Source organism: Microtus oregoni, unplaced genomic scaffold, assembly GCF_018167655.1.
Source record: "Microtus oregoni isolate MIOR12 unplaced genomic scaffold, Mior012 000088F_ref0000325, whole genome shotgun sequence".
Lineage (NCBI taxonomy): Eukaryota > Metazoa > Chordata > Mammalia > Rodentia > Cricetidae > Microtus > Microtus oregoni.
Window position 1 is genome coordinate 2,599,245 of NW_024544555.1, and position 21,509 is coordinate 2,620,753.

At 44.0% G+C, this 21,509-nt stretch overlaps 1 pseudogene; it reads left to right on the forward strand.

The window, feature by feature from the left end:
- LOC121442235 overlaps window positions 1–15,928 on the forward strand; it is a 51,839-nt pseudogene extending 35,911 nt beyond the window's left edge.
- Window positions 15,929–21,509: the final 5,581 nt, after the last annotated feature.

Below are 21,509 nucleotides of genomic sequence, written 5' to 3' on the forward strand. Positions count from 1 at the left end.
AAGTCACCTTCTGCTTCCAGGACAGGAAGCAAGACAGAAAAAGGAAGAAGGCAAGGGTAGCAGTTGAGGTGGTGCATGCTGAGGGCCATGGCTGTACCACGCAGCAGGCACCGTGTGTTCTTTAGTAAGCCTGCCTTCCATTGTGAATCTGTGATGTGGGACTCCAAGCAGAACCTTTGGGGTGGAGCCTCTCGTCCAGGTTAAAGGCTGTCCCAAGCTCTGTACAAAATCCATTACCCTCAACACGGTAACTCCCATATGGGAGTAGAAGGAGGCTCATCCCACAAGTATTGGAATGTTTGTTTTTCTAGAAAAAAAATACTAACTTGCACACACATTATTTTATGTATTTTTTTTAATTTTGATAATGATGGTGATGGTTTAGTTTTTGTGAGACAGGTTTTTCTGTGTAATCTTGGTTACCTTGGAACTAGCCTCCTATTTAGGGCTCCACCTGCCTCTGCCTCCTGAGTGCTAGGATTAAGGCATGCGCCACCACACTGGGATTTATGTATCTTTTCAAATAGACAAGGAAAGTTACAATATAAAAGCTTTGTTGGGCTTCTTTCCCAGGTAAATACATTTGTAACACTTTCCATGTTGGTACTAAAATTTTGTTGGCTTTATATCTGTAAGATTGCAAACATTTCTTCTTTGTTGATATTTTTTTTCAAGTTTCTCATTGTAAAATTAATATAGAAACATTCTGTGCAGCTGATTTGGTCTCTGTTTAAACTCATAGCTGCTCCAGTCGATTATAACTAGTTTATAAATGTTATACATTCATTAAATTAATTAAATATATCTGCTGTAAAATCGCTTAGTTCTTACTCATGGTTTTCATCTTCTGATGAATTTTCTGAACAATTAAATTATAAATGGAAACTTTACATTAGAATGATCTCTCTGATACCTAAGGCCGGTGACTATAGGAATGTGTTATTTTAACTGGCAACATATTTATAAATTCAGATTGGTAAGAAATGTTAAATGGAAATCCAAATCTATATATGCACATGTAAATATTTAATGTATGTTATACATTATGAGATCTTATGATAATATGTGTATATGCTTACTTATGTGCACCATAGAAACACAATTAAGATTGGGGATACAGCTAGGCATGCGAGGCTGTCTGGTCTACAAAGAGAGTTCTGGGACAGTCAGGGCTGTTACATAGAGAAATCCAGTCTCAAAAACCACAGGAAAAAAAATTGTGCATATATATGTGGATGCAGGGAATATGTGGGTGCAACAAAGGGAAGGGCTGAAGAAGAGCTGGAAGTCTTGGCTCTGTGACCTTTCAAAACTGAAAGGTTCCTTTGAAGTCAGAAGTCTCACACCATAAGTAGACTGTGTGTAGAAAGCAAATTCTAAAAGGGGAACCCATAGTATTGAAGCACAATTAATAAAAACTCAGAGACGGATATTGGGGTTCAACCTGAAGACCAGAAAAGCAAAGCAGCCAATCACTGGCTCTTTCTTTGACCTCTGTTTGAAAATGGTGATCCTGCCTCCACGAAACCTCAGAATGAGACTGGGACTGAGAGCTGTCTCCTCCCAGTTTAGAACCCTCTCTAGATCTGGGATTAAAGGCATGCACCACTACCGCCTGGTTTCTATGGCAGCTAGTGTGGCTACTGGGATTAAAGGTGTTTGTTACCACTGTCTGGTCTGTAAGGCTGATCAGTGGGGCTGTTCTACTCTCTGATCTTCAGGCAAGCTTTATTTATTAAAATACAAATGAAATGCCACCACATAGTCTGACAGGAAGTAGAAGACACAGGTTAAAGGAGAGGAGCCACATGTTATAAAGTTCTTCTAAAGGCCCAGAGAGGAAGTGATGAGGTTGGGATTCTAGAAAAGTTATTCTGACCCATCTTTTATCATAAAGGAAAATTTAAGTTTGTATAAAAATGACCAAAGATGCCTCAAATAACTTGATGTAAGAAGAAAAGTAAGCACTGGGCAAAATAGCATTCCTACAATAAAAACATACCAGAAGGAAATATTTATGAAGACAGTGGAAAAGGGTAGCTTACGATTTGAAGATGATCTAAAAATCTAGGAAAAATAACATTGGGAAAGAAAGGACCATTGAAGTCAGAATTAGAGACCTCAGAAGGTAAGACTCACAGCTAGAGTCAACATTAATCATTTTAGAAATGAAGACTCAAACAGAAGGGACAGGAGAGGGAACAGACACAGCAGATAATGTCTTAAAGCGAGTTAAAGTGAGAAGACAGACCACAAAGGATCCAAAGAGGCTGCTCACAGGCCTGCACCACTGAGATCTGCAGACTCTTCTAAAAGTCAGAGAAGAACTTCCCTTGTTCCCTTTCTGTCTCTTCTTTGGATAGCCACCCAAATGCTAACTGAGTATGCTTGCCCTAACACTCTGGGCGTCTCCCACGCTTTTCTCTAAAGGCCCTCCCTCCTTTTCTCCACAGCAGCTTGCAGACCTCCCCTGCTGACCCTAGCCCAGGAGACATGACTACTACTTCATCATCTCCTGCCTCCAGGAAGCTGCCGAGATTTATATGGCGCCTGTCAAGTTGTTTCTCTATTGAACTCCAGTAAGTTACCCACCCTCCCCTGCAAGGCCCCTTTGTATATGAGCAAGTTTACTCTTCCATACGTGAGTGCATTTGGATGAGGTCAAAGAACAACCTCGGGAGCAATCCACCTTATTTTTCAGACAGTGTCTTTCATTGGCTTGGAGCTTGACCATTAAGTTAGGCTGGCTGGGCAGTGAGTCACAGGGATCTCTTCCTCCAGTGTGTGAGGTTACAAGGCTGTGTCACCATGCCTGGCTCTTTATATGGGTTCTGGGGACCAAGCTTAAGCCCTTGCACTTGAAAGACAACACATTACTGACTGAGTTATCACCCCAGCCCAAAAATTGGCGTTGAAGATTTTTGTATTAGATGGTAGCTTAATAAATATTAAATCTATAATAGCAATAATTGTGATAATAGCAGCAACAACAATTCAGTTCTTCAAAAGAATGTCCTTGTTTCTTAGGAGGCAAGTGCCGAAGAACTTTAGACTGAAAATTCACTGAGTGTCCAATTTCCTCTATTTTCAGGCCTGCCACCTAGACTCTATCCTAGGACCTAAGTGACCTGGCCTGAAAAGATGAGATGACCTGCATTGGTCAGGATCATCTGGGCTTCAAGTAACAAGACACCTGAGTCAAGGCAGCTTAGACTGTAAGGACACCTCATGTAATAAGAAGTCCAAAGGTAAATGGCTCCAGGATCGTTGAGTTGCCAGTCCCAGGATATAAAGCCCTCATCTGTCACCTTTTCCGCATTTCTCTCAGCTTTATCTCTGTCGTAAGATGCCTACACAACTTTATGTATCATGTCCTCGCGTGACGTGCCCGAAGAAGATGGGAAGGGTGCCGGTTAGAACCCTCTCAGGTTTGCCCTCTTGTGTGACATTCTTCCCCATAAGCCCATCCCCCTAAGATTTCCCTCACACCTCCTCGTCCACACAGTCAATCATCACTCACCACCTGGGAAGAGTCACCAGAACAAAAGTAAGGAGGGACGGTTGTTGAGTGAGCAGCCAGCCATGTTCTGTGTATGAGCTGATCGGACTCACCTGCTTGGGACTCTATGGGAAAAACCCCAAGCAGCCGTTGCTGTCAGCAGGTAAGCCGGCTCCAAACAGATAAGAGGCTATGGCAAGGCCAGGCCAGGTTCAAGCCAAGAACAGGCTCTAGCAGCTACCAGGACCCTGGTATTTTCAACTTACAGTTTCAGCTCCAAGCCACAGAGAATGCACCAGGTAGAACCCCACACCGGCCAGTAACAGGAAATGTGAGAAGCCAGACCCCCTCACAAAAGAGGCCATGGTTATAAATGTACAGGGATGGCTTAAGTCACCGAAGGCTGACATGTAGCTGTGCTTCAGAAGGCGTTGGGAGGCAGGTGGAACTCACACCAGGTACCCACTTAGTGCCTCTTGCCTGTTTCTTATTCTTATCATGGCATGAGGGCAGCTCTGTCTCCATATCCCTATGCTACACCTCCTACACACACACACACACACACACACACACACACACACACATGCACGCACACACACACATACACACACGCACACACACACACGCACAGACACACACACATACACACACACGCACAGACATACACACACACACGCACAGACACACACACACATACACACACATGCACGCACGCACACACACGCACACACATACACACACACATGCACACACACATGCACAGACACACAGACACACGCACACACACACAGACACACGCACACACACACACACGCACAGACACACACACATGCACACACACACACGCACAGACACACACACCTTGTACATTTTCATTAAAGCTTTGACCTCCACTAGGAACCTGTGTGGTGGCTGGTTTGTTCCTTGATCCGAGTTTCAGATTCCCAGGGGAGAGAAACTGAGAGGTGAGGTCAGGTCAGGTGTCCAGTCCACCAAGTCCAGAGGCTTCAAGTGACAACAGATACACGTGGAGGAAGGAGAGCAAAACTAGACCCCAGAGTCCTTGATGCCAGGCTGCAACAGTATCTCTACATGCTCTACAACTGTCTCCTTAAAGTAGCAGCTCAGAGGGTTGGGGAAGAAATTTCTTCCAGGGAAAGCTGGCAACATCTGGAGACATTGTGGTTTTTCCAGCCTGTCCATGACATCTGGAAACATTGTGGTCATTACAGCCTGCTTGTTTTGGCTAGTTTTATGTCACAACCTGGAGTCAGCAGAGAGGAGGGAGCCTTAATTGAGAAAATGCCGCCACAACATCCTGCTGTAGGGGTTTTTCTTAATGATTGATGGGGAAGGGCCCAGCCCACTGGTGGTCCTGGGTTCTCTAAGAAAGCAGGCGGAGCAAGTCATGGAAAACAAGCCAGGAGGCAGCAACTTGCCATGGCCCCTGCATCAGCTCCTGCCTCCAGGTTCCCACACTGTTTGAGTTCCTATCCTGACTGTCTTGGATGATGAACTGTGATGTGTAAGTACAAGCCAAATAAACCAACTCCTCACCAACTTGCTTTTGGTCATGGTGTTTTATCATAGCAATAGAAACCCTAACTAAGAAAGACACTGCTGGTGGGAACCAGGGATGTCATGAACAATTTAGAACTCTCCCATATTGTTATGTGAGAATTACCCAGCCCAAAATGTCAGCAATGCTGAGGTTGACAACCCCTCACAGCCCACTCTTTAAGCGCAGTACTGAGGATTGAACCTGGTGCCTTGCGCATAGTAGGCAAGTACCCTGACGCCAAGCTACAACCCCCAGCCCTTTTTGTACTTTTCGTTTTGAGACAGGATCTCACTGAGTTGTCCAGTTTGGCCTTGAACTGGCTCTGTCACTCAAACAGGCACTGAAGTCTTGATTCTCCTGCATCAGCTCTCAAGGAGCTGGGATTCTGGGCCTGAAGTAGCAGGCCTGGCTCCTTGTGCCCCTTTTGATTACACTTACTGTTGTTTCAGTCAAATGCAGCACCTCTGCCCACAGGACACTGACCTATGTCCGACATACAGTAAGAATCAAAGGGTGTGCTAGCAGAGGGGAGTGCGGACATTCTATGTCTGATGATCCGGGTTTAGTGTGAACTCAGTAAAAGTACCCTGGCAGCCCACAAAGGTGGGAGACTTAGACCTTGAAGTTCTCGCTCTGAAGGGTTGCAAGTTCAAGATGTGAGAGGAAGAGAGAAAGAGAGAGAGAGAGAGAGAGAGAGAGAGAGAGAAATAAGCAGAGGCAGATTCAGAAGACTGAAGCAGACACATAGCTTGCTCTTATTGGTACTGAAGTACAAAGGGCCACTGCTGTGCCCTAGCTGGTACCTGCTCCTCCCCACACACCATAGGGAAGAGCTGTAAAACCCTAACAGCTGTGAACCGTGAAGTAGGCTTCTCTTCCCACTCCTGGCCTGTTAGGCAGGCAGGTACAGGCACAAAGGCTTCAGGCTTTTGGGCTTCTTTTTGGCTTAGGCTATATAACATCTGCCTTGTTTCTTAAGGGTATATTGGCAGCATGAAATCTTTAAAACAAACAGAAATGCCTTGTTAGTGATTCAGAGTGAAGAACAGTCCGTAAACGAGGGAAAGAAAAGAGTCTTGTATGGGTGAACATGTTCCTTAAATTCCCGATGAACTCCAGCTTGCTTTTTGACAAAGAGCAAAACTGACCGATCTAGAAGTTTTGAGAGCAATGCCAGAATTTAGAGAATTCAGGGTCTTTGCTGCCCTCTACTGATTAAACTGAAGATTGCAAGTGGTTTGACAGGCTGTCTTTTCTGCCTTGTGCTGTGTGAGCCATGGTACACAGGGCTGAATATGGGTTTGAGGTCTCTCTTCAAGGAGAGCTTATATGCTCAAGGGACAGGTGGGAAATGTTTTAGGGGTGTTTAGAGTACTCTGGAGTGGAGACATGGCTACTCAAGATGGATCTGCAGCTAGTGATGGAAAAATAGCCAGGAAACTGTGTGCTCTGAGCCTGGCCCAAGAGCCTTCCAGGAGTTAGAGAAGTACATGGAGACTCCTGGGACAGGAGCCTAGGTAACAAAAAAGACAGACTGGGGAGATGTGAGCAGGGGTGCCAGCCGTACAGAAGGAGCAGGGATTCTGTTCTGGATAGATTTCTTTTATTCAGAAGAAGTTTTCAAATGGTTTCAATTAAAATTCAATATTTTCAACTTAACAAAACCTATGTGTGCTGTGTATGTGTGTGCATTCATGTGGGGACCTGAGGTTGCCACTGGATTTCTTCCACATTGGCTCTCTACTTTATGCTTTGAGACAGGGTCTCTCTCTGAAGCTGGAACGCTCACAGACTGGCTGGACCGGGAGGTAGCTTGCTCAGTAATTTGCTTGGCACCATCAGTAATGGTCTTACCTTGTGACTATGAGGGCCTGGGTGGGATCCCCAGAACCTGGCTTGACAGAGCATCATGTTTCACACTTGTAACCCCAGTGCTAGGAAGATGAAGACGGGTGGATCTCTTGCTGACCAGGCCGTCTGGCCTACTTAGCAAGCTCTAGGCCAAGGAGACATCCTATCTCAAGAGACAAGGTGGACGGGGCCTGAAGAATGGCCACTGGGTCGTCGCCTGGAGTGTGCATGTATACACACACACATGCCTTATGTTTCCTACAGGATATCCAGGACAATTTGCCCCCAAATGTCAGGAAGTTACATCCAGTAAGTAAACACCGAGGTGACAACTGTCCCCCAGGTGGATGATGGCAGTAGCAGGAGAGGAAGTGGGCAGTGCTGGGAGTAGGGTAGGTTGCGGGGTGACAGAAATAGAAGGTTTGGGGGTGCCTCTGGGGTCTTGGCTTCAGGATCCATTGGTAACTCAGATATGGAGGACAGAGTTAGACACAGTGGCAGAGGCAGTGAAATCTGCAAACCCTCTTCCTGGCTCCTCTGGGGCCAGTGGGCCACTGCCACTGGCATGGCCACCTTGCTCTGTCCTCCAGACCAGCCTGGGAAATTAACCCCCGCAGGGCTTAGTAAGATAGTTCTCATAAAAACAGCCGGGAAGCCTCTGGCTCACATGAAGGCACCACAAACGTCAAGCAAGGAGAATTACAGCCCTGCAGGCTCGTAAAGGGAAAGCGTGTCATGGCTTGAGGAAGCCACAGCTACTGCGAGGGCACCGGACTGTCTTTCCGAGCTGTATTTTAGCTGCGGGGAGAAGTAAGTGGAGGAAGCAGAGAGCTGGCTGAGGTCAAAGTGGCCCCCAAAAGGCCCCCGTTATCAAACCCGTCAGCAACACTTCCCTTGTGCTCAGGGCTGCTTCAAGGTGAAATGGGACATATTTTGAACTTGTACTAACTCAGCCACGAGGAGGAGAAAAGATAGTAACAAACTCTGCCTCAGGCAGCCTCGGATGCTGGGGAATAAGCAGCATCCAGCGCGCTATCTTTGCCCATCCTTGACCCACCTGTCAGTTCATTAGCAGGGAGCCCAGGTGTTCTCCCTGCCTTGATCGGCTCCCCTGCTAGCCATCTGTCCAGTTGGCTTTTGATGCACCCCACATGTCCAACAGCCCTGGCTTCCAGCCTCTTTCTTCTCCCCCTTTTTATTTCACTTTCTCTTTGCATGCAACTGCCGCCGACTGGAAATCAGTAGGATCTGATGTTAAGCGTGGCATTGTGTTGGGGTCCTGGAACCAGTACAGGGGGAGGAAATGTGATATGAAGAACCTACTGCAAAGGAACTAGCAGTCGGCTATGTGAGTAACTTCTAGAAGTGTGCACACGCACACACACACATACACAGAGAGAGAAGAATAGTAGCTATTTTTAAAATAAACACTATTATTTTTTTTAAAAAAAAACTTGCAAATAAATAAAAGCATCACACACCAGAATTAACTAGACACAAAGTCCAGGCAACTTAATGAACTTGCACAGAGTTAGAGCTGCCATAGCTCATATCTGCACTGAGGCTGACCACATGCCAGGCTTGCCTGCCAGGGGCATTGTCTCTGTGGTCTTACCATAACCACAGGAAGCAAGTGCCACTGCAATTTCCAGGTTCAGAAGAGGAAGCTGAAGCTTGGAGGAAAGGGTGACTTCTTCAGGGTGTCCCAGCTAGTGAGTGCTGGAACTCTTTCTGAAGTTTGGACAGTGTTCAGTTAGAGGCATCAGTCATGGTCAATGACAGGATTCCTGAGAGCATGGGGACGGTCTGCATGGTGCCCAGTGGGGACATTGCCCTTTGTTTCCCCCAGCATCTCTTCTGTGCACACGCATCCCAGTCTGATCTAGACCCCAATCCTGAACCCAGTCCTCTGCATCCTAGTAATAAACTAATAATGAATCAAAATTGTATAAACATAGAACACTTTAGATACAAACACCAATAACCCTAGAAAATTTCAAGAAACTCAATAAATAATAAACTGCAATATTGACAAGTGCTTTACAGATAAACCATAGCCTATATTTAAAAATGTTTGCTATTAAAAATTATGGATTGAGCCAGGCAGTGGTGGCACACACCTTTAATCTGGGAGGCAGAGGTAGGCAGATCTCTGTGAGTTTGAGGCCAGCCTGGTCTACAGAGGGAGTTCCAGAAAAACCAGGGCTACACAGAGAAATCCTATCTCAGAAAAAGTAAATAAATAAAAATTATGGGTTTTTTTTTTGTTTTTTGCTTTGTTGCTTTATTTTGATTTGTTGTTGTTAGGTCTTTTGTCTTGTTTTGTTTTGTTTTGAGATAGTCTTGTTATGTAACACAGGCTACCTCCTAACTCATGAGCTTCTTGCCTCAGTCTCCCAAGTACTTAGACTATACATAAGTGTTCCTGTAATGGTTAATACTGATGGTCAATTTAAAACTACCTAGAGTTGCTGAATGGTGGTGGCACACAGCTTTAATTCCAGCCCTTGGGAGAAAGAGGTAGGTGGATCTTTGAGTTTGAGGCCAGCCTGGTCTATAGAGCAAGTTCTACCACAGCCAGGGCTACACAAAAAAACTTTGTTTTAAAAAACCATTTTAAGTGACTAATATGGCTACCCTGCCCCCTCAGCTACTGACGTGAGCTCTGACACAAGCAGTTTTTCATTCAAAACTGGGCCTTGCCCACTCTAAACCAGTGCTCTGCCATGGAGCTAAAGTCCCAAATCCTCTCCTTTAAATTTTAGGGTGTAAGTATAATTATCCAAGAGTTCTGTCTAGATTTGAGTTGTCTCTGGCCTGAAGAGCCTTTCAGGACTGTTATCTACATCAGATGCAACTTTCCAGGGTAAATTTATTCATTTTGAATCAAAGTCACTTTGATTTTCTTTAGTCAATACTGCATTTAACTTAAAGTGACTATGCAAACATAGTCATTTTAAGTTTTAATTTGTGTTAGTTAGCATTGCCAGCAAATCCAGATGAATTGGGCCGCAGACTATTAGTTCATATCTATTTCTTAGCTAAGCTGTTAGACAGTTGAGGGCATTCTGTGCTACAAAGAGGACGAGAAAAACAGATTTGGACACATGCATGGAGAGAGAGGGAAGATGTCCCAAGTGATGATGATGTGGGATTCCCCTGTGATGCTGTGAATATCATTGGTTAATAAAGGAACTGCTTTGGGCCTATAGCAGAGCTGTAGGGGAACAGAGCTATGTGGGGAAAACTAAACAGAATGCTGGGAGAAAGGAGGAGGAGTTAGAGAGAAGCCATGTAGCCACTGCAGGAGACAGATGCGCTGAAACTTTGCTGGTAGGCCACGACCTCGTGGTGATGCACAGATTAATGGAGATGGGTTAAATTAATATGTAAGAGTTAGCCAATAAGAAGCTAAAGCTAATGGGCCAGGCAATGACTTAAATAATACAGTTTCTGTGTGATTATTTTGGGGCTAAGCAGCCGGGAACTAACTAGCGGCCTCCTCCTACATGATGGCTAGTGTTAATTGTCAGCATGCCCCTGGATGATTATCCCGGTTATATTAATTGATGTGGGAGGAGCCATCTTGACCATGGATGGGAATGTTCCCTGGGCAAGGGATCCTGGGACAGCAGATGACCCAGCGAGCTGAGCTCTAGTATTCATTGGCGGTGCTCTGCTTCTCTATTTTATTCTGGAACGTTAGCTCATGGGTGCTTATGTGCCATGGTGTACATGTCGAGCTCAGAGGACAACTTTTAGGAGTTAATTTGCCCCATCTCTTCTGTCGAGGCAGGGTCTTTCTTGTTTCCAGTGGGGCACTGCATACTCTAGGCTAGCTGGCTTCATGATCTTCCAAGAACTCTCCTACCTGCACTCTCATCTCACTGTAGGACTGTGAGGATTGCAGATACCACCACGTCCAGGTTTTCATGTGGGTTCCTGGGCATGAGCTCAGGTCGGCAAATACGTTTACCTGCCGAGCTGTCTTTCCTGCCTGTCCTCTGATATTTGATGCAGATTCAATGTGGCCGGCTTCATGTTCCTGCTTTGTTCCTTCATGTTCCAGCTTTTCATGTTTCCTTCCTTTCCTGCTGTGATAGACCATATGTGTAATCCTCATCCCAGTTTTCACGGGGTTGAGACAAGAAGGATCACACAGTCAGACCCTGTCTCAAACAATAACAACACAAAATAAAGACATCAAATGGCATTTATAACCAGGCAGTGATGGCGCATGCTTTTAATCCCAGCACTGGGGAGGCAGAGGTAGGGGGATCTCTGGGTTCAAGGCCAACCTTATCTACAGAGTGAGTTCCAGAGCAGTCAGGGCTACACAGAGACACCCTGTCTCAGAAAAAAAAAAGGCATTTATAGTAGTGAAGGCATAAATCACAAACAATGCCACACTAGTTTGGAATTATGATTAATAGGGTGGTATTTATTTTAAGGGGAAAAAACTTACAGATAACCATCCCAGACAACAGCCCTCTGCGCAATCAGGAAGGAGTCTAGTCGCCGGAAACAGAGCAGGAAGCAAAGAGAGTGAGAAGGGAAGTAGCCGCTTTTTTAAAGGGAGAGAAACCAGGCCCCAATGGGCTGGTATCTCAGCGGCTATTGGCTGGAGGAGTGGAAGGACTTCCCGCAACATAGTAGCACCACTTGTTAATGTTTATTAGGACTTACTTTGAGCTCGCTCTAAACTCCCCAAATGATTTACATTCACTTAACCTTCAAAGCAAAAGTTTGTAAAAATACAATTACTTCCATCTGAATATGTGTTAACCCCAGAAGCAAATTGCCCCCAAATCCCACGGTAAGAGGCATATCTCAGATTCAAACAGGCTGAATTGGGATCCAGGGGCTGCAGCTGTTTGTGTACATTGCATGTGTAGTTCTTTTTTTTAAAAAAAATATTTATTTATTTGTTATGTATACAGTATTCTGTCTGTGTGTATGTCTGCAGGCCAGAAGAGGGCACCAGACCTCATTACAGGTGGTTATAAGCCACCATGTGGTTGCCGGGAATTGAACTCAGGACCTTTGGAAGAGCAGACAATGCTCTTAACCACTGAGCCATCTCTCCAGCCCTGCATGTGTAGTTCTTGATACTGCTTCACAGAACACCCTCTGCAACCAAACCTCTCTGCCCCTGCCTTGCTCTCCTAACCGCCTGTAACATAGTCGGACACCTCCTCCTGGGGACTTAGCCAGGTGCTGGTGAGCAGGGCACTCTGCCTACAGGCCTGAGTCCTGCCCCATTCACGGGTTGACTCCCAGCACCTCAGCTAATCCCTGATGGCACTCATTTCATCTGTGCCTTCAGTTTCTTTCGTCTCTTGGTATTTCTTATTAAATCACAGGCTCCTTGGCAGGAGTTGGGTCTAAGCACCACTGCTTTCGTTATTACTGTAAGACTGGTGCCAACCAGAAAGGGAATGAAACCTAGCAAGTAAGTGAATAATCGCTCAGGGAATTTCCACAATACTGTCTTGCTCGGCACAAGTGTGTGTGTGTGTGTGTGTGTGTGTATTTGAGACTGGCCTTAAACTCACCGTGTAGCTGAAGCTGACCTTGAACTTCTGACCCTCCTGTCTCCACGTCCTGAGAGCTGGAATTCTAGGCACATGCCATCACTCTGGATTTATATGATGCCGGGGACCAAACCCAGAGCCTACCAACTGTGCACATTTCAAGCTGTTGTGGTTTGGTTTGGTTTTGTAGGCAGTACTGGGGATTGAACCTGGGGTCTCCAAAGTGGCAGGTAAGCACTCTACTTATTTATATTTTACTATGATAACTTTGCTTGACAAAATGACTTGTGGTCTTTCATGGCAGTTCTGGAAACTTCTTATTCAAAGGTCATGGAGATTTCAAGTACTGATAAGACTGGGCTGTGGGTAAATAATTTTATTTTTACATTCTTTACTTTCTGTTTTGTCCCAAAAAGCAGATAGGACCTGGTGAAAGGGGAGTTCATTAATGGGGCTTTGGGCTATTGCTCAGTGTAAAACAGTCTCAAGTAGAAGTCCACATAGAACACAATTGTTCTTGGTCTGAAAAGTGAGTAAATTAACTCTACATATTGAAATCTTTTTTTTAAAAATTCCCTTTATTTTTATGTTATTCTTTATGTAAATGAGTATTTTGTCTGCATGTATGCCTGGTACCACATTTGTGGCACCAGACCAGCCAGAAGAGGGTGTTGCCTTCTGGAGTTACAGGTGGTTGCAAACTGGCATTTGTGTGCTAGGAATCAGACCAAAGTCCTCTTGAAGAACAGCCAGGGCTTTTACCTGCTAGGTCGTTCAACTCATCACCTTGTTTTTATTGAATCTAACTTCAAAATAACTCCTGAATTGTTCCCCTCCTTGTCAGTCCGGGATCTCATCAAGGTCAATCTCAAGAGCTTTGGCCCAGCTCTCTAACCACAAACTTGCTTGGCTGTAACTCTCTGTTCTCATTGTGCTCAAACTGGTGTGTCCAAGAAGCACCCCTGATCTGTCACCTGACCCCGAAATCCGTAAATATGCATGCTCTACTACTCTGAATAAGGTACAACTCTATCCACCTCTCTAGGCCCTTCTCCTGCTGCCCTCCCCTGCCCTCCCCTGCCCAGGTACATCAATGCTCCAGTCTTAGTAACACTGTTACTGTTCCTAAGGTTTCTTCCAAAATGATGTCTCTCATGTATCCTTTAGTGTAGATGGAGACTGCTTGTTTGTTTCCCCACTGCTCAGAAACTGTATTAATCACAACATTGGTCAATGGCTCAAGTTTCTTATTAACTAACTCTTACATCTTAAATTAACCCATTTCTATTAATCTGTGTATTACCTTGAGGATGTGACCTACAGGTAAAGTAAGGTTCCACTGGGTATCTTTCTCCTTCAGCAGCTACGTGGTGTCTTTTTGACTCTGCCTACTTTCTCTATATACCTCTGTTCAAATTTCCTGCCTGGCTTTACTCTACTAAGCCATTGGCCCAAACAGATTTATTCATCAACCAATAAAAGCAACACTTATACGGAAGGACATCCCACATCACTTTGGTTATCCCCGTTCACTTGTTTTCCATAGTAAGAGCTCTCTCCAAAGAGCCCCTGTGTTTCAGTTTGCTAAACTCTAAGCAGTATCATATTGGAATCCAGAGAAAAACATGGTAGTATGGAATTGCCTAATTATATCAGCCTGAGTTTTGGTTAAACTTCCCAAGCCTCATATTCCTTGTCTGTGAAATGGTTACAAATTGTTATCATGCAGTATTGTCATGAATAGTTAAACGAGAAAATTCATTTAAGATGTTTGTATATACTAACCACATAATGAATATTAGTCTTTAGTCTTGGCCAATATTTGGTTTATCTGTCTCCTGCTAGACTGTGTGCTTCATGGACTCAGTGTCTTTAGCAAGCATGATATTTACTGACACAATCAACAGTACAGTAAATGTTTGACAAATTGACAAATGAATGGGTAGAAGATTACCTTCTGACTACAGATTTGGACTACTGGATAACGTATTTGATTTTTGGAGAAGAGTTCAGGATACTTGTGAAATGGTGAATTAATTCTGTAACAATAAACAGTTACCATTTCACCCCCTGTCCTGAGCCTGAGGTGGCTCCTGATGATGCAGTAGAGACATTGAACTTGGCAAAGTCTAAGAAGTCATTGTAATGGAGTCTGATTCTGTTGAGGAACATGATGTTGCAAAGATCTGGGTTCTGGTTCATTCTCTGCCATTAGCTGGGCACGTGATCATTAGAAACTCAAACTCAATCTTTGGGAAAACACCAGATGGCATGAGGCAGTCTTCTGCAGAGGGATGGGCTGTGGTCTTAGAGGCTGCAGGCAGTTGTGACTATAGCCATGGCTGTGGTTGAGACCACCGGGCTTGTGGAGGCAAAGCTGAAGACAAAGAGTAGATTCCTATCACCAAGCTGGACCACCTGGTCAAGAACAGGAAGACCAAGTCTGTAGTAATAAGGGCGGCGGGGCTGCATCCCCAGCACCCCAACCGCCTGCTAGCTTATGTCCAAAATAACAACACACAAACTGTATTCATTTAAACACTGCTTGGCCCATTTCTATCTAGCCTCTTCTAGACTAACTCTCGCACCTGGACTAGCCCATTTCTAATAATCTGCTGTAGCCCATGAAGTGGCTTACCAGGGAGCTTCTAGCCTACATCCATCCTGGGTCAGAGCTTCATCGCATGTGTCTGCCCAGGAGTGGGAAGCATGGCGTCTCTGCTCCAGAGAGCAGAGCTGTCAGTCTGAGCTCACTTCCTCTTCCTCCCAGCATTCTGTTCTGTTTACTCCTCCCACCTATGTTTTAACCTATGAGGGCCAGCCAAGCAGTTTCTTTATTGCTTAACCAATGAAATCAACAGATTGATATATGACACTCCCACATCACAAGTCCCTGGAAGAGATCTAGAGATCTACCTTGCTTCTTGCCCATTAGGGGATCCAAGATGATTGCCTTTTTCCTGGGAGCATTCCTAAGGGATGAGATTGTAAAGACTGCCAGCGCAGAACCAGACTTGGCTGGCCAGCAGGCCAGGCTCAAGGTTCTTGTCAGTATCAGGGACTACAATGGTCATATTGATCGTGGTGTTAAGTGCTCCAAGGAGAAAGCCTTTACCGTCATTCCTGCATGGCGGGCCTACTGGGGCGACAAGATTGGCAAGCCCATAACTGTTCCATGCAAGGTGACAGGCCAGTGTGGTTCTGTACTGATGTGTCTCATCCCTGTCCCCACAGGCACTGGCATTGTCTCTATTCCTGTGCCCAAGAGACTGCTGCTGATGGCTAGTATTGATGACTGCTACACATTGATCAGGGATTACACTGCCACCTTGGCAACTTGACAAGGCAGCCTTTCATGCCATCTCCAAGACCTGTAGCCACTTGCCTGTCATCCTCCCCAAGGCCTGGCAAGAGTTGATATTTACTAAGTCTCCTTATTGGAAAATCACTGACCATCTTGTGAAAACCCACAGTAGAGGCTAAAGTCAGAGGACTTAGGACCTGTGGCCACCACATAGGGCTTTTATACCAGAAAAATAAAGTGAATAAGTCTGAAAAGAAAAGAAAAAGAGGGAAAGTTGATCTCCTGGGTCTGGGGACAATTCCATTGTTAATGTGCGTAGCTTCCAAGCTGAAGACCTGGGTTCCATCCCTCAGAGCTCAGGTAACAAAAACTGGGCTTGTAATTCCAGCGCCGGGGAAGGTGGAGACAGGTAGATCCTCTGGGCATGATAGCCAGCCAGCCTAACCCTCTTGATAAGTTCCAAGCCAGGGGGAGAGCCTGTGTCACAAATAAGGAGGCCAGCTCATAAAGAGCTATACCTGGGACTGTCCTCTGTCTCCCCAGACCCCAGTTCAAATCTCAGTCTCTATTTCCTTATTTGTTGAGCTACAGTGGGCAAGGCGGTTTTGCAGATTTCAATCAGCCCTTCAACCAAGTGTTTTGTGACTTTTCAAGATGGTTCTCTGAGGAAATTATAGAGGAAAAGAAGTAAATGAAGTATTTACTTTTTTACAATTGTATTTTAACGCAGTCTTGAGTATTATCTTTAAGTGATGTATACAAGACTTGGTTGCTATCAGTTTTGAGAAACAAGAAAATGTTAGCAGTGTGACTTTAGATCTAGAATAAAGGGTGAAGGAGCATACTGTTGGTTTTACAGGAGAGAAAGAGATAAGGGAGCCGACTTTCTTTGCTCACAATGTTGGAAGGACATGGCAGTACCGACTTTACATGGCGGGTTTGATAAACTGTTTATGTTAATAAACTACCAGGCTACAAATGTGTCATTAATTAGTCTAGACATATTCAACATTTCTGAGAGTAAATTAGCAAAACAAATACACAATGGATTGGAGTATACCTGTCTATTGTCAATAAGCCAAGAGATTGTAAATGTGTGGTTATTTATCCCAGGAAAACCACAAACTCTGTTTACAGAATGTGCTCACCATTTGACTGAGTAAGTGGAAACCTAAATAATCATATGGTATCTTACTAAGAAAAATAATTACGGAAGCAAGCAGACAGTCATTTTCCAGCAATATAATCCATGGCTCAAGCCATTCTTCAGTAATACAATCTGTGGCTCACAGATCCCAGGTGGTTTATGAAGTCATATCGAGGGCCTGCCACTTCCTGAATTCACCAGCCATTGTCAGTTGCTTGAACCAGTCAACTGTGTCAGTGTCCTCCATGTCTTATGATGAACAAGTATGGTTTCTTTAACAATAATGTTTTACCGTTAAGTTCTGGTGGGCATGCCATAGCAATAGCTATAGTCTCTATTGTTGTGTATGGCGCAGGGTCTCTGGGATACCTCGAATCAACAACTCAACGGGAAGTATCCCACATCCTTCTGGGCTTTTAATCTGGCAACCCATGGGTTGCAGGAGGAGCATAATCCCGTATGTAGGGTAACTCAAATTGGAAAAAATAAAGATTTTTATATATGTTTAGTCATTTCGTCTCTCATTCCTCCCATCCTTCTCTCTGTGTAAATGCCTCTCTGTATCATTCCCTCTGCTTCCTTCATGCCATCTTTGTCCTTTACCCAGTCCTGTAAGATTTCACTTCCTCTTCCCATGAACCCTTCCTTTCTAGATGTTGGAGTCTATGAATGCTCTAAGGTCAATATACATGGTATAAGTGTTTGTCTTTTGGGGTAAGGTTACCTCATTCTGTATAATGCTTTCTAGCTCCGCCCATTTAACTGCAAATGTAATTTGATTTTTCTTTACAGTTGAATGACATCCATTGTATGTATGTAGGTATCACATTTTCATTACTCAGGTCCCGTTGGCGGACATGCAGGCTGCTTCCTTGTCCCAGTGTCTTAGCCCATGTTCTATTGCTGTGAAGAGACACAATGACCATGGCAACTTTTATAAAGGAAAACACTTAACTGGGGCTTGCTTACAGGTTTAGAGGTTTAGTCTATTATCCTCCTGGCAGGGAGCATGGCAGTAAGCAGGCCAACATGGCAGCTGAGAGTGGTAGTACATTCAGATCTATGGGCAGCAGAAAGAGCCACACCACAGTGGGCCTGGCTTGGGCTTCTGAAACCCCAAAGCCTACTTCAGAGACGCATTTCCTCATACAAGGCCATGTCTCTTAATCCTTTCAAGTAGTGCTGCTCCCTAAGCATTTAATATATAAACCTGTGGGGGTCATTCTCATTCAAACTACCTCATCCAGCTACAGTAAATAGAGAAGCTTTGAATATGAATGAGCATATGTCCCTGCAGTAGGAATCGAAGCCTTTGGTTATAGCTGGGTCATGTGGTAGACATATTTTTAGCTTTCCGAGGATTCCCATAGCAGATGAACCATTTCTTACTCCCACCCACAGTGCAGGAGGATTCCCAGTTCCCCCCATCCTATCAGTGTTTGTTGTCTTTTGCTTTCTTAATCTTTCTGGTTTGGATAGGGAAAATGAAATCTCAAAGTAGTTTTAATTTGCCTGTCCTAATGGCTAAGGCTGGTGAACCGTTTTAAAGATATTTCTAAACTACCGTATTTTTTCTTCTGAGAACTCTGTTTAGTTCCACCACCAAGTTTTTTTGTTTTTTTTTTTTTTTTTTTTTTGGTTTTTCGAGACAGGGTTTCTCTGTGGCTTTGGAGCCTGTCCTGGAACTAGCTCTTGTAGACCAGGCTGGTCTCGAACTCACAGAGATCCGCCTGCCTCTGCCTCCCAAGTGCTGGGATTAAAGGCGTGCACCACCACCGCTCGGCCCACCACCAAGTTTTTAACTTGGTTGTTTGTATTTAAGGCATTCAGCTTCTTGAGTTCCTTGTATATTTTAGAAACAAACTCCCTGTCCGATGTGTACCTAGCAGAGCTTTCCCCCCTCACTCCCTAGGCTGTCTCTCCAGTCTATCATGTTTCCTTTACAGTCCAGGAGCGGCTACTGTCACTAAGTCCCACTTGTTGGTTTTGTTGCTCATGTTTCCTGGGCACCCACAGTTCTGGGCAGAAAGTCCTCACCTGTGTCTACATCCTAAAAGGTATTCCTTACTTTTTCTTCTAGAAGTTGTTTCAGAACTTCAGGTCTATCATTGAGTTCTTCTATTTGGAGCTGATTTGTGTTCGGGGTGGAAGAGAAGCATCAAGCTTCATTCTTCTATGTGTGGATATCCAGTTTTCTAGCACCGTATTTGTGCTGGATGGTTTCATGTCAACTTGACCAACAAGCTAAAGTCATCTGACAGGAGGGAACCTCAATTAGGAAAATGCCTCAGGGCTGGAGATGGCTCAGTGATTGAGAGCACTGGCTGCTCTTCCAGAGGACCTGGATTTAATTCCCAGCACCCACATGGCAGCTCACAAGTGTCTGTAACTCCAGTTCCAGGGGATCTGACACCTTCATGCAATATACATGCCGGCAAAAATACCAATGCACATGAAATAAAAACAAATCATTTTAAAAGACTCATCCATGACGGGCTGGCTGGGGAGAGGTCTCAGCAGGTCAGGATGCTTGTTGTCAAACCCATAACTTAAGTTCTGGCCTCAGGACCCACATAGTGAAACAGAGGGAGCCAACTCCTGATGAGCTGCTCTCTAGTTTCCATATGCAGGCCACGGCACGCCACCTACCGCCTAGATAAATAAATGTAAAAGAATAATTTTCCATTACAGACAGCTGTGTGTTTGTCAACTATGTCCCCCCTCCATATCTTCCCTCTCCCTCCTTTCTGCTCCCTCCTTGAGGATTTTGAAGCTAATCCGCATATGTTTTTGCACCTAAGTCAGTGGTTCTCAGCCTGCAGATCTTGGCCCTTTGGGGTTGCATACCAGATCCACATTATGATTCATAACAAAAGCAAAACTCCAGTTAGGAAGTCATTTCATGGTTGGGTCATCACAGCATGAGGAACTGAATTAAAAGGCTGCAGCATTAGGAAGGCTGAGAACCTACTGGGTGATTTCTGTGTCAACTTGAAAGTATTATTTATTTGCTCATTGAACTATTTGTTGCCTTGCACTGAGCTACATTCAGGGGAATGGCTTTAAACAACATGAACATGTCCCTACTTTCTGAGTCTGTATCGACCTGCTGGTTGGAGTTACTTCTGAGTGACCTAAGTCAGTGACTTTCTTAGATACTTAGTTCTCAGTTGCTTGATTTAACCCTGTTTGTTTCATGAAAGGTAAGTAAAAGGGCATGGTAGTGGTATTGCATATGATTGTTACAAAGACTACTTGGATAATGTGTAGAGATTTGAGCATCAGAATGATTGATTACAATTGAATAAAACCTGCTAATTACTGAAAAACAACTCTGTTTATGCTATCATTTAAAGGAAAAGGAAATTACAACACAAATTTGAGTATAGTTGACATGACTGTCAGTACATCATTTCATCTTGACAACTGACAAAGAAGAAGAGTTAGATCTTTGTGTACATTTTAAAATTGTTTTAAAAATTTATTTTATGTGCATTGGTGTTTTGTCTACGTGTGTTTCTGGAATTGGAGTTACAGTTGTGAGAGGCTATGCATGTGCCTGGAATTGAGGCTAGTATGAAGTGTGTTGTTTCCCTGATTTCTTTCTTTTTTTTTCTTTTTCTTTTTTTTTTTTTTTGAGACAGTGTTTCTTTGGAACCTGACTTACAAAGATTCCCCTGCCTCTGCCTCCTGAGTGCTGGAATTAAAGGCGTGTGCCACCACCGTCCAGCAGGCTTTCTGATTTCTTTTTCATTTGCCTTTTGTATATAGAAGGGCCACTGAGGTTTTGAGTTAATCTTGTGTCCAGTCTCTTTGCTGGAAGTATTTACCAGCTGTAGGAGTTCCCGGTGGTGTTTCCAGATACATACACATACATATACATATATATGATTTTATTTATATAATCATATTATCTACAAATAATAATACTTGGATTTTTTCCTTTCCAATTTGTGTTCCCTTGATCTCCATCAGTTGCCTTACTGCTCTAGTTAGAACTTCAAGTAGTATATTGAATAGATATGGAAAGGGAAAAGCCCTGTCTTGTTCCAGATTTTAGTGGAATTGCTTTGAGTTTCTTTTCATTTGATTTGATGTTGGCTTGCTGTAAACTACCTTTATTATGTTTAGGTATATTTCTTATATCCTTAATCTCTCCAAGAAGGGGTGTTGGATTTTGTCATACACTTTTTTTTTTTTGGCATCTAATGAGAAGATCATGTGTGTTTTTTTTTTCTTTCAGTTCGCCTATATGGTGGGCTTTATTTACTGATTTTCATATGTTGAACCATCCTTGCATCTCTGGGATGATTGATCATGGTGGATAGTCATTTTTGGTGTGTTCTTGAATTTAGTTTGCAGGTATTTTATTGAGTATGTTTACATCTATGTTCATAAGAGAAATTGGTCTGTAATTCTCTTTCTTTGTTCAGCATTTATGTGGTTTGGGTATCAGGGTAACTGTGTCCTCATAAAATGAATTGGGTGATGTTACTTCTGTTTCTATGTTGTGGAGTAATTTGAGAAGTAGTATTACCTCTTCTACAAAAGTCTGGTAGAATTTTGCACTAAAACTGTCTGGCCCTGGGCTTTTGTTGTTGTTGTTGTTGTGG